Raw genomic sequence first — 17,258 nt, 5'->3', positions numbered from 1 at the left:
CCATCCATGTTGCTGCAAGTGGCAAAATTTCATTCTTTTTCTATGGCTGAGTAGTATTCCATTGTGTGTGTGTGTGTGTACCATGTTTTCTTTATCTGTTAATTTGTTGATGGACACTTAGGTTGCATCCATACCTTGGCAATTATAAACAATGCAGTAAGCACATTTTTCAAAATGGCATTTTTAAAAATTGAAGGATAGTTGATTTATGATAATGTGTTATGCTCAGGTAGACAGCAAAATGATTCAGTTAAATGTATAATATATATAATAAAAAATAATTGAAAGTATATATATTTGGATTATTTTTATAGGTTATTATGAGATACTGAATAGAGTTCTCTGTGCTATACAGTAAATCTTTGTTTATCTATTTTCTATATAGCAGTTTGTATCTGTTAATCCCATACTCCTAATTTATGCCTTCCCACTCCTTTTCCCTTTTGGTAACCATAAATTTGTTTTCTGTCTGTGAGTCTGTTTCTGTTTTGTGTATAGAATTGTTTGCATTACTTTTTGGATTCCACATATAAGTGATATATATTTGTTTTTTTCTGACTTACTCAGTAGGATAATCTCTAGGACTATCCATGTTGCTGTGAATGGCAATATTTTATTCTTTTTTATGACTGAGTAATAGTCCGTTGTATATCTGTACCACATAGTCATCTGTTGACAGACATTTAGGTTGTTTCCATGTCTTGGCTATGGTAAATAGTGCTGCTTTGAACATTGGGGTGCACTTATCTTTTTGAATTAGTTTCTGTCTTTTCCAGCTGTATGCCCAGGTGTTTGAATTACTGGATCATATGGTAACTCTTTCTAGTTTTTTAAGGAACCTCCATACTGTTTTCCATAGTGGCTGTACCAATTTACATCCCAGCCAACAGTGTAGGAGGGTTCCCTTTTTCCCACACCATCTCCAGCATAAAATGGCATTTTTGTTTGATGGTTTATGCACAGTATCTAGGAAGTATTCTGCAGGGTGAACTTCACATGTAACTTAGCCCCATCATTAGAAAATAGAGGAAGAGAAAAGATTTTAAGTATTATTTAATGGCAACACTGTATTAACCATTATACCGCACAGTTCACTTATATTATTTAGACTTTGTCACAGACTGTGAGTTAGGTATTGGAGTATTGGTACAAGATCAGAAATTTCAGACATAGAGCTTAGATATTACTCCCAACCAGATTCACACAGGGCAAGTAGGAAGTACTGCATATCCTAGGGGAGAGCTCAGGCTCTGGAACAAGTTGCCTGTATCTGAATGTGAGCCTTGCCACTTTCTAGCTGTGTGGCCTTTGTCAGGTTATGTCCCTCTCTGTTGCAATTTCTCTCTTCGTATAATTTAGGTAATGATCACGTCTACCTTACAGAACTTTTGTAAGACTTAGTGCATGGGAAGTGTTTACTGCCAGGCCTTGTGCTTACTGATTGCTCAGCAAGCTAGACGTTAGCTGTCAGTCAGACCCACAGATATCCCATCTGTTAGATCACACTGGTTTTGAGAAGGGAAATAGCAGTGATCTAAGCCTGGTTGTATGGGTACAGCAGTGAAATGAAAGAGGAGAAGCTGCCTATGTTACATCACAGGAGATGACACTCAAGGCTGTTACAGGTGGAGGCAGAAATAAATGTGCTAAAGATGTGAAGTAACACTTTGTAAGTGTATGTTGCCATAATGCAATAATAAGAAACAGTGAAAACTGCAAATAGAGGATTGAAGCTCAATGTCAATGTAAGACACATCTATCAAGATTGTATCAAAACACTGATTAGCCTGTTCATCATAAATGAAAACGAATCCCCCTTTCAAGGGATTGCCCATCGTTAATACACAGTTCCACTGAAGCACTTTGTTTCATATTAAACTAATAGACAATATTTTAATCCAATTTCTTGTTTGGGAACTTTTTTTTCTTTAAAAGAAGACATCAATATATTGATTTTTATCTGTGATCAATCCTTAGGAATCACTTGTGTTCAAATAGTAGTTGTGGTAGTTCGTCTTTGTGGAAGACTCACTAGGTGCTGGGTTTGTCAAGTAGTAATTTGATCCTCCCAATGGTCCTATGAGGCAGGTGCTGCTATTAACCCCCCTTTCCCCTTTTTACAGATAAAGAAACTGAGATGCATAGAAGTTAAGAAACTTATCCAAGGTCATACATCTAACTGGTATGTGATTGTGTCTGAAACGAGATTCGTATCAAGATCGTTCTGGTCCCAGAGCCTGCATTTAACCACTCTCTAATGGAGTGTGTAAATTATGTTTAATCTTTTAAAACTCAATGGTAACATAATTATCATTGTTACGATTGTGTAAACTATTTAAAATGTCCTTTAGTTTGGGCTGAAACTGGAACAAATTCTTTACAAATACAAGGTCTGAGGGGGAAAGTAACAAATGTGAGGTCCCTGGTGGGAAACTATGAGATGAGACTAGGATTTAAAGCAGGAGTTAGGAACTGACCCACATGTGGGCTACACTTAGTCTATGGAGGTGTTAAGTTTACATGAAACATGGTTTAAAAAAAAAACAAACAAAACTCAAGCTTGGATACATTTGGTCAAGTTGTGCACTCACCAGCCACCTAAGTTCCTTTTCTTGCACTGAGTGGTCACTGATCTAATGAGTTTCCAAATTAGTTTCCTGAAGTCTCTGTTGCTGTTCATATTCTATTCAAAATACAGCATTTCTTGTCTTATTTTTCATTTACTAAACTTCCTTGAGACAATGTATCTTTAAATACTGTGTGTGGTATTTGGTCCTTGTGGTTAGAAAGTTGTGTTCATGGCAACTTTTTTGCATATAATGGGATGAGCCAGTTGTTATCATGACCAGTTAATCCATTCAACATTGCTGGGTCATGGGCTCTATTAAAAACAACAACAACAACAATAAAAGGGTGCTAGAATTCTAAGAGTTGAAGTTGGATACTTAATTCTTAAATTCCATTGAGGAAGTGTTCCTGGTGGACCTTGTTTGTCATCAAAGTAGCTGAGTAGAATGTAAATACAGCATTAAAATTCATAAACACAAACGAGATGTTTACCATTGCATTGTTCTTGACATGTGCTTTGGTTTTTATGTAAAAATTGAATCTTCAACAGAATTTATTGTTTTCATCACCAAGTATTTGATACAGTGGTCCGCTGAATATGTTACCACACGTTGGGAGGAGGTAAGACTATACAGATGTTAATATGGCTCGTGTGTTTCACTGCTGCAAGTCCGATACATAAGGAATTGCTGAAAAATTCATTCCTTTGATTATGCTGTAAAATTATAAAAATACTTTCTTTGGTACCTGTTTAAGCTTTGGCTTTACTGTAGAAATGTTACTGAGTAGCCTATGGAAGATATGTTTTTGGCAGAGATGTTGAGAAGTCAATGCTGAATAACCGTAGTTATAAAGAAGTTGAAAATGTCCTGAAGTATGTTCTCATGCGATTTTTCAACTGACAGACATTAGGTGGTATTGGGCCAGCGTTTAGGGTGCAGTTAAAAGGCATGTGGGGGGAGTTCACAGAGTTTGGACCCACATGGCCTGGGATTGAATCTTGTCTGGGCCACTTCTTTGCTGCTAGTTTTATGTGCCTCAGTTTCTTTATACAGTAAGGATAATAATAGCATCTCATACAGTTGTGGTGAAGTGAACCCGAGTTAATGGGTGGAACCTGCTTAGAACAGTGCCAGGCACTCACGTGTTCAAAGGGTGTGTGTGCTAGACTTTATCATTCACATGTTTCTCATTGAGCCCATCCTTGATTCTTCAATACCAGAAAAAAAATGTAAACACCACCGCAAGTATCCATGGAATGGATAGTAATTTATTTTCGAACTCATCTTCCTGGAAACTCTTGAGGGAAACAGTCTCTGCCGTCCTTGAGAAGGAGCTTGCATATAGCCAGCCCCAACTGTTCATGATGAAGTTGGAGCATCTTCACACAGAGGTCAAGGTTTTTGACTGTGAAAGCGTTCCCATCCATCACATTCAAGGAGAGCTCACCTGTGCAAGTACTCTGAATACTAACTACAGAAATGGATCGAGCCTCCTTTTTCCTTCCATAATTAGCTTTTCAGCAGTAACATTCAATGGCGAAATATTTTCTAGTTGTTTAGATAAATAAATGAAGAATGACTGTAAAAGTTTTCATACAGCACACATTCTGGAGCACTGTTAGGTTAACTGTTCCATGCTAGCATAAAGAGTTGGTGTCAATCATGAGCGTGAGTAGGTCTAAAAAGAGTTAACGATAAAATATTGCAGTGCTCACTTTTTAATGGTAATCACTGCCTGAAGTTTACAACAGGTCGGCTTCTTCACGCAGTACAGCTGGAGTTGGTGATTGCATTTTCTTACAGAATTTTGGATTTTAGATGTTAAGTCACTGAGAAGGATATCCAATCAGCTCTACCTCCTGAGGGCCGACAATAGTCATTACACATTTATGCAAACTCCCAGCGTACTGTATCACATCTTGGGCCATAGTGATGCACTGTAGCTTTCTCTGCCTAGGAACTCTAAATTTGCCATTTCCTTTGCGTGGGAGGAGTCCATGAATCTGTTTTTCTCTGGTCTCAGAAGACGAGAGATGGGGTGCTGTTAAATAAGATAGAAATAGAAATTAAGTGGAAGTTTTCTGGCTTGTGCATTCAATGGGGGAAGTAAAACATTTCAGGCAGAAGTTAATTTTTCTCTGATTCTTCTATAGCAAAATCTAAGCTGTCTGCATAATAGAAAAAAAAAATAGGAGCACTGTTTTCTCCTCCTCCTCCAGCTCCTTGTAGACAGACTCCTTATAGAAATGAGGAGCTCATTAAAATTACACTTACTGTCCTTCACACTCCTCACATGCACCCTTTGGGTGGAGGAGGTGAGAAAAGCCAGGAAAGCCATGAACATAACCACAATTAAATTAGTTCAAATCTTGCACTAATACACATTTGAAATAAACTTAGAATGTTCTTTTCCTTTTTATTCCTGTGGTCATAATTCTCTGTGATGAACTGTGAATGTTTGTTCAAGGAGATTTTTTTGATACCGTAGTGTACCTGGTATGGGAGCACGTTAATTGCAGAGAGGTCAAGGTAAATGTAGACAACTTTGCAGTGTTCTCCCAAAGCAGAAACTAGGTTTTTTTTTTTTCAGGTAGTTACTGCTTATACTGCAATTATTTGCATTTCATTACCTATGAGCTTATTCCTTAATTGTTTCTGGCCTTGTTTTTTCTTGCATTGCCTAAGGTATTTAGAATAAACCTTGTTAATGCCCCATGGGGCGCATAACTTGCCTTTGACTTATTTTTCATTCCCCACACCTAGTAGTACTGGACACTTACTAGGTAATCACTAAATACCTGATTGATCAATTATACTTTCCAACTGTTCCATAGGGGAAAAGGTGTAACTGTTACCTTAGATTTAATCTGGAGAACTGATAAATGGGATTCCCATTTGCATCTGTTGTTTGGATGTAAACCTTTTGTTTGTGATTGCTTGTCTTTTCGTAGTTAGAAAGGATTGGACTCTTCATCCCTTATGGCTATGTAGTTGCTTGTCAGTGGAGGCTAAGAGCATGGGCTAGTCCTGCTTCTGCCACTTATTAGCTATGTGACCTTGGAGGTTGTAATTGTACCTACCTGTGGTTGAGAGAATGAAATAGATATAAATAATAGATACAAATAAGTTAGAAAAGACCCGGGTATGTGGTAACAGCGATATTCGTGTTAGCGTTTATTTGTAGCTTTTCTAAGTAACAGTCCTTCACTTCCATGAACTATGAAAATATTTGGAATTTCACAAGCAGTCTGGAAATGCCACTGCTTATTTTATTTAGACAAATTCTAGCCTTTGCATTGGGTTTATTTCCATTATTGTTGGACTCCATTCTTCAACAGAAACCTTTTTCCTTAAAGAGTTTTCTCCTGGAAAAAATAATAATCTATGTCTAGAGGAGACAGGTTGAATTACAGACAGATTATTCCTTATTTTCACCAGGTTTCCTGAACCCTATATTGAATATAGGTGGTCTCAAATGGGTTGATATGGCCCTTTGTCAAAGGTCATACACTAATATGTAGCCAATTTAGACTTAAAGGTTGTATGTTCCTTTGGCTGAAAAGGGAGTTTGGGATATTTTTATCTAAAATAACTTTATATGAGAAGAACACTGTGACTTGCTCTCTCCCTCGCTAAGCTCTTTTAGGCTGTTAGATCTTTCTTAATTTTTGATATTGAGGTATTATAAAAGCATTCTTCTGGCTTTAGCAAATGTGATAACATTGAACCAAGCACTATAGAAAGCCATTAAACATTACCTTCTAAAAGCCCATAGACCATTAGTTGCATATTTTAAAAATTGATCTCATAGGCGAGGAAAATTACCTTCCCCCCATTAGATCTACACTGACTTAAAGGACTTGGTTCTCATATCCTGATATTTTTGGAATGTATTTATTCAGATCCATTATGAGGACTGGGATTTGTAAGGGCTCTTTTTTGAACTCTAGGGAAATTGGCGTGACTTTGTAACTCATCTACAATTCCAAGTTATCAATTAGCTGTCAAGTTTGCTGCTTTAGAAATCAAATAGTCTCTAAAATCCAACTCTAAATCTCAATGGATTTCTTTCTAACCACATCTGAATCACGGCCCACTGCTGTCAAGTGCTGAATTAAATCAACCAGGTACTCTTTGTGACTACTCCTCACTGTCAAAATGAAACTTCTAGTGGATCAATTAGGAAACCTATTGATTTTTTTAAAGGCTCTTATCCTTAGATAGAACTTATAAAGCACAAGAGTATCTCTGTATACTGATGTACAGATTTGCTCAGTAACTCAGGTGGTTCCCCAGCCTTTGCCAATATAACTGGAGTGCACTTTGCAGTGAACTATGGTCTGTTTTTTAAATGGGTCACCCATGTGTATTCATTACTTAATGCAAGCAGGAAAGATAGGCATCATATTTAGAGTATGTGTTTCGTTTTAGATGGATGCATTTCAACATTAGAGATGGTGAAGATTTAAAAATCCGCTTTGCTTACTTACAATAATCGGTATTGGTTATTGTCTATTTTGAGTAAATGAACTCAATGGAAATTTTAGGTTTCTCATAGTAAAATTAGGGGATAGTATTTACTAAAAAATAGTAAGGGATAGTATTTACTAAAAAATCCTACAAAAGCATTAATAATCAGATTTATAAGCATTTAATTTAAATGCTTTATAAACATTTAAATTTATAAGCATTTAAATTAAAAGATAACTGATTTGGAAACAAACTTATATGTAAAATGCAGAGTGCAGTTGGATTGATTCCATGTCATGTTAATTTGTTTCAAAGATGGTGCTTAAAACTTGTTGCTTTTTCCCATGTGAGCTCTGGCTTTATGTAATGCGACTATTTTTTATAATGAACTATCAAAAATAAAACACACAAATGAATATTGCTTTAAAATAATCAATAGGTTGAGGTTACACACTTAAACAATAAATGCTTCTACTGTCCTATAATTACTAAGCATGCTACCAGGGGTAACATCAGGAGCTTTGGAAAATGAACTCTAGGATTCAAACTGACATGTCCAGGAAAAAAATGTCTAGAAATTGGAATATAAGCTGAATCTTGAAGATACAGATAGAATATTCTGAAAAAATATGAAAATGAGAAGGTCTAACAATATTCTCTACCACATTCTAGTTTTGCTAGATAAGGGGCTATGTGTGGAGACCTGTTGGTAAAACTTCCTGGCTAGGTGGTTTGTGTTAGCTCATTGATTTTCAATAGGGGGTGACATTTGGCAGTGTCTGGAGATGTTTCTGGTTGTCACAACTGGAGGGTTGGGGGGGGGGTACTGTTGGCATCTCGTTGGTAGGGGCTACGATGCCCCCAAATACTATACTGATTGTGGTACCAAGGGTAAAATCGAGAGCTTTAGAACTGGACAGTCCCACATAATGAATAATTTTCTGGCCCCCAATGTCAGTAGTTCTAAGGTTGTGAAAACCTGAGCTAGACTGTGGAGGGCTGAAAATGTTGATTCCAGGAGTTAGAACCTAACCTCATATGCATTAGGGAGCTGTTGAATATTTTGGTTTTGTTTTAAGGAGGGAGCCACTATACCCAGTGGAAAGTAGGTTGGAGACGGTAATCTATAAAATAGATGTGATTTTCCAAGTTCTTTGACAGAAATAAAACTCTGAACTGCTATGTTATGCACACAGGAAATTACAAAATCACTTTGTGATAAGGTTTTTAGGAGCTCCTTGCAGGGAAGAGGGAGGTCTTGAAAGGTACTTAAGCCTTACAGGCACATCCCTGCTAGGTATGTGAGATAATGAGAATTCAGCTCACAGAAAGATGGAGCTGAACAGCTAATGCAAGTTTCCTTCTCCGACATGACTCCGGAGGTTCCTGTTGCGCCCAGCAGAGCTGAAAGGGCACCATCCGTCTGCCGATGCCTATAAATCACGGAGATAGTTTACAGCAAGGGCAGATTGTGCTGATGTGATGGACGCTCTCCAGACCATCAGCGGGACGTTCCTCGTGGTGATGAGATGTGAACGCTGCCAGGGGTCATGAGAATCTTGGATTTACCCGACTCGACTCCGAATAGCTTCACCAAGAGCGAGTCATCACAGCCCTAGTCCCCATTTTTAACCTTCAGCTACATGCGATTTCCAATCTATAAGCTACACGTGATGAAATTGAGAGCCTAGCTTCTGCTCTGTTTGTAATAATCATCTTCCGACTGCTTTCCCTGCTTTTTACTGTTCACTTCCATCACACTCGTTTTCATTCTGAAATTGAGCTTTATGCCTTAAAAAGCTGGTCCCTCTCTTTTTGGCTTTACGTGTATTCCTCTGTAAGGCATTCTTATGTGAGAAAAATGATACACTTAACAACATAAGGTGTCAGTTGCTTTAACGGGGTAGCGAGAAATGAAAGATAAATGCCGACTTATCATTGGATAGCGTGCTTGCTACTAGGATTCGTGAGTGCATTGCTGTACCTAAGCAACTCCTGTTTGGGCTGACTACCTGGGAAGAATGTGATTAACGTGATGCAGACATCTCCCAATCAAAAACCTGTAGGTTTTCATTTATCTGGGTTAGGCCACCACTTGCTTTAAGCAAAAGTGCACATTTGCTACATCTGTAAACTACCTTGAGGGCCAAGAAAATATCAAACCTTATAGATTGCTTCAAACTGATTCAATCCTGGAAAAAGGTCAGTCTGCAGAAATTTTGTTTTGTATTTTTCAAAATCATTTGGCAGAGAACATCTGTGTCCTGAGGCGTATGCTTTAGCTCCAGGGCTGGGCAGAGGGGTGGGGGGTGGAGAGCATCTTTTATTAATATTCTCGGTTTTCTGTGGCTCTTTTGAGTCTGGCCAGACTTGGGGACCAGTGCTCATTTGTAGGAGAATGTAAACCTATTTTTAGCTGGTTGCATTCACCCAGCCTTTAAGGGAAAAGAATGTGACCATTACTTAGGAAGATATTTTAAACCTTTTAGGTTGGCGCCTTACTCAAGAAAACCACAAATGCCGTTGGAAAATGACTTAGGAAAGCTCGGAATGTGGTGGGTAACCCATTTTGGTGGTTTGCTGCATCAATTCAGAAGAAATATATTGTAAACACCAGACCGTAGCATGAGGTAATGCAGGGTTAAACGTCAGCTTAGCTATTAGAATGAGGCTGCTTCCTGAAACACTCCTTTCTTACTGCATACATGGCTGTTGTTACTAAATCTCATTTGAATGTCAATATATATTGCTGGTTGAACTTTTTTCTTGATACTTTGGCCATGGCATTCTCATCATATTCTGCATATATACTAATACATTTTAATACACACACCCGCATTTGATGATTAGGTTTAAATTTTGTTTTGTTTGCTGTCTGTTTTTAATTTCCAATTTTATAGTTCAATACATTTGTTAATGGGTTAGATGAAAAGCAAAAGTAACTAGTTAGAAATTTACAGGCATGTACTACTTGGCAAACTTAAGAAGGGAGTTTGTATTTGTATAGCCAGTTTTGAGAAGGCTATTCCTACTTTGAATGTGTTTGAAAAAGACTAATTTGAGTTGGAAAGTGTAGGTTTCCTATAAGGGAATTTATAAGTACAAGAAAGTAAAACATGCCTGGGAAAAGTCTTAAAAATTCTCCAGAGGCCTGGTATCACTTTGATGATATTTATGAAAAAGTTACTGAAAAGTCCTTTTTGAATTTTGTGGCACTAGGCTTGATGAGAAAATAATAGAACTGAGGTTATAAAGCACTCAGATCGTATTAAATGATATATAATGAGATTGGTTACTGGATTCCATGACTTCTGTGAACTTTGGAAACATTTATGCTATATAGTACTGAAAATGGTTAAATACAGTATTTATGGTTATTTCTATAAAAATTAGGCATTTGAACCTTGAACTTGAGTGAAGTCTGCAATTATAAAATATCCATCTTGCTTCGTTTATGTTTATAGACCCTTCCTTAGAAAAGCAATTAGCCAAAGGAGTATATACAATGGATTTTTCCTGTTGACTTTGATTTTGGGTTCTAAGATCTGGAATCATAGGAGAGCTCAATATGCTTATAGTATGTTAGCTGGTATGGTTTTAAACTATGCTAAGATGATCCAGGGCTATTATGTAACAGATAAATATCTACATGATCCTCTATGTGTCTTGTAAGATTTATTAAATGAAGGGGTCTAGATCAAGAGGCAGAGTAGGAAGATTTTGAACTCACCTCTTCCCAGAGACACACCCAATACAACAGCATATACAGCAGCTTTCCCTGAGAATGACCATCTCTGAGAACAACCTGAAGACTAGAATGACAGATTTTCTCCAACTAAGAATATAAAGAAAAGGCCATATTGAGATGGGCATGAGGGGCAGAGACATAGTCTAGTCAGAACCCCAGTGTGGTGACCCCGACGTGGGAGGGATATCACAACCACAGAGGTCCCCCCAGAGGAGGGAGGAGTCTGAGCCCCACATTGGGCTCCCCAGCCCTGGGGAGCCTGCACTGGGAAGAGTCCCCCGCCCGCCATAGCACTGGGTTTTCAAAATCAGAAAGGTTTACAGCTGGAGAGTCAGGGCTGTGGGAAACTGAAACTCTGTTCTCGAAGGGCTGGTGCATAAACTCACTTGTGTTGAGTCCCAGTGCAGAGGCAGCAGCTTGAAAAGCACCTGCATCATACGAGAAGGAGATTCATTGACTAATGGTAGGGCATGTGCTGGAGTGGCAGGGATCTGGTGGAACTTTCTCAGGGTTGAGGGGGTAGAAGTGCTGGTGGGCACTATTGTTTAACTCTTCCTCCCACGTAGCTCACCTGGTGCTGCCAGGTACCATTTCTCTCACTCTTCATCACCCTGGCTAACACTGCGTACCCTGCCCTGGAATTCCCCTGAGGACCAGCCCCACTCAGCCCACCTGCCCTGGCTGGTCCTTCCACAGTAGCTCCTACCATACTTGACCTAGGGGGCAGCCTTGGCCAGCATCTGCATCCTCCAAAGTGGCTCCTGCTCTGGGGGTCCGTCCCCACATATCAGCATGCATATGATAGTCATAGCCAGACCTCTTAGCCGGCAAGGCTGGGGGCCATCTCCACCCACCAGTGTACCTGCAGCAATCCTGGCCCAACCACAAAAGGAGGGTACACACAGCCCATGCAGGTTCTGGTGACCCGGGGGTTGTACCACTGTGTCCCGTGGGACACCTTTTACATAAGACCATTCTTTCAAGATTGGGAGATGTAGCTGATGTGCCTAACATACAGAAACACAGAGAGTAAGGCAAAATGAAGAGACAAAGGAATACCTTCCAAATGAAAGAACAAAACAAAACCTCAGAAAAGGAACTAAATGAAGTGGAAATAAGCAATTTACCATATAAATAATTCAAAGAAATAGTCATGAAGATCTCATAAAACTCAAGAGGAGAATGGATGAACTCAGTGAGAATTTCAACAAAGAGATAGAAAATATAAAAAAGAACCAGTTGGAACTGAAGAATACAATAACATAAATGAAAAATACTATAGAGAGAATCAACAGCAGAAAATGCCATAACCAGAAACAAGAAAATTATGAAAGAAGAAAACTCATTGGTATGACAAACATATAGGTAGTGGGTCAACCACAAATACGAGTATGATGGTTAAAAAAAAAGACAAAGGTAGTAAAATCATTTATATCTTCTGTAATTAGTTAAGGGATACACAAAATAAAAACAACTTTGGGTAAAGAGTCAAAATGTAGTGCTCTTAGGATGCTCTCTAGCTTAAGTGACCATCAACTTAAAATAGACTGCTTATATACAAGTTGTTACATAAAAACCTCATGGTAATCACAAACCAAAAACCAGTAATGGATACACAAAAAATAGAGAAAAGAATACAAACATAACACTAAAATAAGTCATCAGCTCACAAGAAAATAAAAAAAAAAAAAGAAAGAAACAGAGAACAACAACAAAACAACCAGAAAACAACTAACAAAATGACATTAAGTACATATCTATGAGTTATTACTTTAAATATAAATGGACTAAACCCTACAATCAGAAAACACAGGGTCTCTGAATGGATATAAAACCCAGACCCATCTGTATATATGTCCCCTGCAAGAGACTCATTTCAGATCTAAAGACATGTATAGACCAAAAGTGAGGGCATGGAAACAGATATTACATGCAAATGCAAATGCAAATGAAAAGAAAGCTTCAGTAGCAATACTTAGATAACATAGACTTTAAAACAAAGACTGTATGTAATAAGACAAAAGAAGGGATAAGGGGACACCCTTTCCTTGCTGGCTGTCAGCCAGGGGCCAGTCTTTGCTGCCGGAGTCCATCTGCATTCTTTCATACGAGTTCTGTTTTCCATGTGTCTCCTCCTCTCCACTCTTAGCAGCAGGTGAGTGAAGTCCTTTTCATACTTCAAATTTCTTCTCTGACTCCAGCAGGAGGAAATTCCCTGCTTTTAAGATCTTGTATGAATAGATCTGATTCACCTGGATAATATAGGCTTCCGTCCTTCTTTTAAAGTTTGCAACCTTTATCATGTCTGCAAAAATCACCCTTGCCTTGTAACATTCCCAGGTTCCAGGGATTAGCATGTGGACATATTTTGAATGTCATTCTGCCTACTAGAATGGCAGTAAAAACAAACCAAGGACTATCCCAAGTCCGCTTTAGTTTCCCCCACTAACCAGTTTTGTGATCTTGATCTCTCTGCTTGCTTATTGAATATGTTGGACTGTGAAATCGTGAAAGTCTCATCTGGTTGCTAATACCATGAAAGCTTGGACCTTTCTAACTTTCCTTCTTTTTCACTTTATTCTTCTTTTCTCCCTTATATATTTAATTTTTGTTCAGATATTTTCATTTTCTCTATTATGTTTTTTTCACTTTTTTTTTCTCTTTTGGCTGCAGTGTTTGCATGCAACTCAAGAGGCTCTGACTGGAAACAGATTTTTTTTTTCATATCTTTAATTGTAATAACTAGTCTGAACTGATGTGAGGCTATTTATAGTCTTTATTCTAGTTAATGTGTATTGTATGCTTCACTACAGGATATTAATGTGTTTGATTATAGTGTGGTACTCTAACCCCCCAGAAAGAATAATATATGAAATATCACCATATTACTTTTCTAAGATCTGAAATATTTTGAGTTCTATACCAATCTGACCTCAATCATTTTGGAAGAGACAGCTTCCTGGGGGCTGCAGTCTTGCTGTCCTGTCCCATGATATGCCATATGGTTTTATGATCTTTTTCTCTCTCTTTATGCTAGGTGTCAAATATTTGTTTAAAATTAAAATGAATCATAGTTAACTGTGATTTGTTTAAAGTACTTTTGAAAATTGCCCACCCATTGTGCTAATAACACACATCACTTTTGAGAATTGATGTCACAGAGCTAGGCCAGAGAAATAACAGTCTCCAAGAATGTGTTGCCAAAATTATTGAGAAGCAAAATGTGCATTAAGCAAGGAGGGAGGAGATCTTTCTTTCAGGGATATGCTTGGGTTTTTAGTTAACAAAAAATTCTGGGCATTGCTCCAGAATTTAAATTTACAGTGTTGATAGCAACACATGAATGTGAAAGTTGGGAGATTATGCTCATCGTGGTGGATTCCCGTAAGATGCACTGGACCCCAGCTACGCTAGAGAGAAATTGTGGTGGGGAAATTTACTGTGTATATCTAGCAGCCTTGCTAATTTACTAATTTGTTTAATTGGTGGTGCTAAAAATAATGCTTTTCTTAAACTTATTCTTTTATCTTGAATGTAGCTCCTGCTAACACTTCATCTGGTTAGTTTCTTGATTTTGAAAAGGCTGAAGAAAGCTGATTCAAAAACAAACCTATGCCTGACTTTTCAATTGTTAATTTGCAGAAATGTAGTTGCATTTATTTTCTGGCAGTGTTACACAATTAATATTTAAACCAAGAATCTTACTTATTGGAATTGTGAGTGTGTTGACATGGAGTTAAATATGTCCAGAATTATATAAGGGACAGCCTGTATGTGAAAACTCCCTGCCCCTACTCCATCCTTTCTGGAGTTTTACCAAATAAGCTCCAGGTTAGTTAGGTTAGCAATAAGCCTCGGGCTCTTATATTTCTATCAGGAATTATTAGGATCTGGCCCAGAAAAGATTGCTTTGGTACCCTGAGGGGTATACTAAGAGGATGAAAATGGACTGAGGACTTGTAGCTGTTTTTTTATTTATGGTTCTCCATGATTGCTGTTTTTTGCTTGTGGTTCTCCCCAAAGTACCAAGGCGGGTGTGGGTCATATCATTGCTGCCATTGTTGCTTTTGTTAGTTCTTTCTCTCACTGACTGATTTCTGGACTGAAATAACCTTATTTAGATATCCAGTACTCATTTAAATTAAAATGTCTCCCGTGGCAAATGATGTTTACTAAAAGTATGGCTAGTTCTACGATAGCATTGCAAATAATTTGGTATTTTGACTTAGGTTTTTTGGGCTGATTTTTCTCTTCTATAGGAAGTAAATAGTAGGTAAAATGAAGAGATATTTCTGTTTGTTCAGCATATCTTCACTTCTTGTGGGTGCAGAACACTTAGGGAAAATGGAAATTTTACTCTATTAGCCATTATGAGTTTATTACCTGTTCATATTTTCAAAGTCCTTTGAATCAGAAGTATTTAATTCCTTTAAAAAATGTTTTTCTTTCATCTTCTGCTGTTTGCACAAGCTTGAATTTGTCACCTAATGATAAAAGTAACACTTTCATGTTTTTGTCCAAAAAACTTGTATCTTTTAAGCTTCAAGATGAGTGTATGGGTTGGGTGGAAATTATAGTTCTGGTGTTCTATAATTTTATTAGTCTTAAAATTACCAAATAATCTTAAACATGTTTTTATGTAACATCATTACACTTCGATCATCATCTTTTTCAGCTTTTGAGAATAAAGAATACTCCCTTTACCAGCTCAAAGGTTGGTCTGAGGACCCTTGGAGTTTCTCCAAATCTTTCAAGGGTCCACAGAGTCCTCTTTTCCAAGTACAAATCACGTGCTCATGATTTGTTCAGGTTATCTTCGTATCCTTCAGCCAAAAAATTGTGTCTCAATAAAATCCAACTGGTTTTTATTAAGCCAGATAGTAAAAGTGTTTACAAAAATGTGGAACAGTGCCACTCTACTCCATAATTTTTTTGTTTTAGAAATTATAATTATTTTTCACAAAAGATATGTATTTATGTTTTAACATGCAATGGGTATAATTTTTTAAAAATGTATTAACAGATATTTAAACAGTTCTCAGTTTTAATTCTTAATAGATAAACGGTGATAGATACAACCAATATAAATAAAAGATCACTATGATCTTCAAAAAGTTAAGGGTTTACAGGGGTCCTGAGATATGAAAAATTTGGGAAGACTTGCCTTATACACCTTTTGTAAGTCCTCCTAAACTTCTGTTTCCTTGAAATCTCTTGAGTTCTAGCACTTGGGTAAAGGGGCTTTATAAATATTTTGTTTAGTTTCTGATACTTCCATTTAGTTTTCTGATCAAAAAAGACCAGAAAAACAATGCTCTGTTTTCTAATATCTCTTGGGACATTTGGCTGGTATAGAAAGTGGCAGATCTAGGGTGGAGAGGTTGCAGCTGAATGTTGGGTCTGAAAGTCTCAAAGTCATAAGTAATTAAAGAGAAGAAAATGACAAGCAGCTCCATATTCAGCACTCAGTTTTACCAAATCTCGACATTTTGCTGTCTTTTGACTCTGACCTTCCCACCTCCTCCTCCTCCTCCTTATAAGAACCCCCATGATTACTTTGGACCCACTTGGGTAATCTCCCCGTCTCAAATCTGCAAAATCCCTTTTGCAGTATACTGTAACATACCAACAGGTTTCAGGAATTGAGAAACCTCATCTTTGGAGAGGCCATTATTCTGCCTACTGTGGGTACACATGTTATATTAACTTTACTAAGTGTTAACACATCATTCTCCAAAGCTGTTTTACCAAGTTTCTCATCCACTAGCCGTGCAAAAATTGGTCAGCGTCCTTGTCAACACCTGGCATTATCAGACTTTAGTATTTTTACTACTTTCAGTTATAAAAGACTTTGTATTTTCCTTATTGTTAGAAATATTGATCATCTTTTCATTTGTATGTTGCCCTTTTGCCTAATTGTTCTCTCTCCCATTGTAAGTACCATCATACAAGTATAGCTTGGCTTATTTTGGCTAAGAATATTTGCTCATATTTTTTCCCACTCACATAGCCTTGTGAAATCTTCTGGCAGTTTATTTCTGTTATTGACATTTTGCTAGCCAGAAATACTTAGCATTGTCCAAAAACTGAAACATCTATCAAGATGTAATATAAAACCAATCTCAGACTTAATGATAATTGAAATTAATCCAGAGACTTACCAGAAAGCTACTTTTGTATATAATGCTCTTCTTTGTAAGTGTATCCTTGGAGATTTACATTGTATACATATTCATAGACTCACTATGGTTATGCATGAGTGTAGCAAGGACATTGTTGCCAATTGGTTGTTCTCAGCAGGAACTCTGAGCTGCCTGATTTGATTTAAGCGCTATCTGTATCCTTTCTAGCCTGAGTACTTCCTATAGTCTCTGACCTGATTTCCCTTCCTATAGTATCATGTACTATCCACCCAATCTGTATTCAGCCCTGGATTCAGACTCATCTTTTGAGCACTTAACTTGAACAAA

At 37.6% G+C, this 17,258-nt stretch overlaps 1 protein-coding gene across 4 annotated transcripts in view; it reads left to right on the top strand.

Moving 5' to 3' along the window:
• NAV3 (neuron navigator 3) overlaps positions 1-17,258 on the top strand; it is an 813,571-nt gene that overhangs the window by 172,929 nt on the left and 623,384 nt on the right. For 2 of the 4 annotated variants that reach the window (XM_074375362.1, XM_074375363.1), the window contains one exon: positions 2,124-2,182. The exons of the other annotated variants lie outside the window; for them this stretch is intronic. The gene's annotated coding sequence lies outside the window, so the exon portion shown is untranslated. The remainder of the gene's footprint in view (positions 1-2,123; positions 2,183-17,258) is intronic. 4 annotated transcript variants of the gene reach the window in all.

The sequence above is a fragment of the Camelus bactrianus genome, chromosome 12 (genome assembly GCF_048773025.1).
Source record: "Camelus bactrianus isolate YW-2024 breed Bactrian camel chromosome 12, ASM4877302v1, whole genome shotgun sequence".
In the NCBI taxonomy this organism is placed as follows: Eukaryota; Metazoa; Chordata; class Mammalia; order Artiodactyla; family Camelidae; genus Camelus; species Camelus bactrianus.
This window is presented reverse-complemented; position numbering and strand designations above follow the sequence as displayed.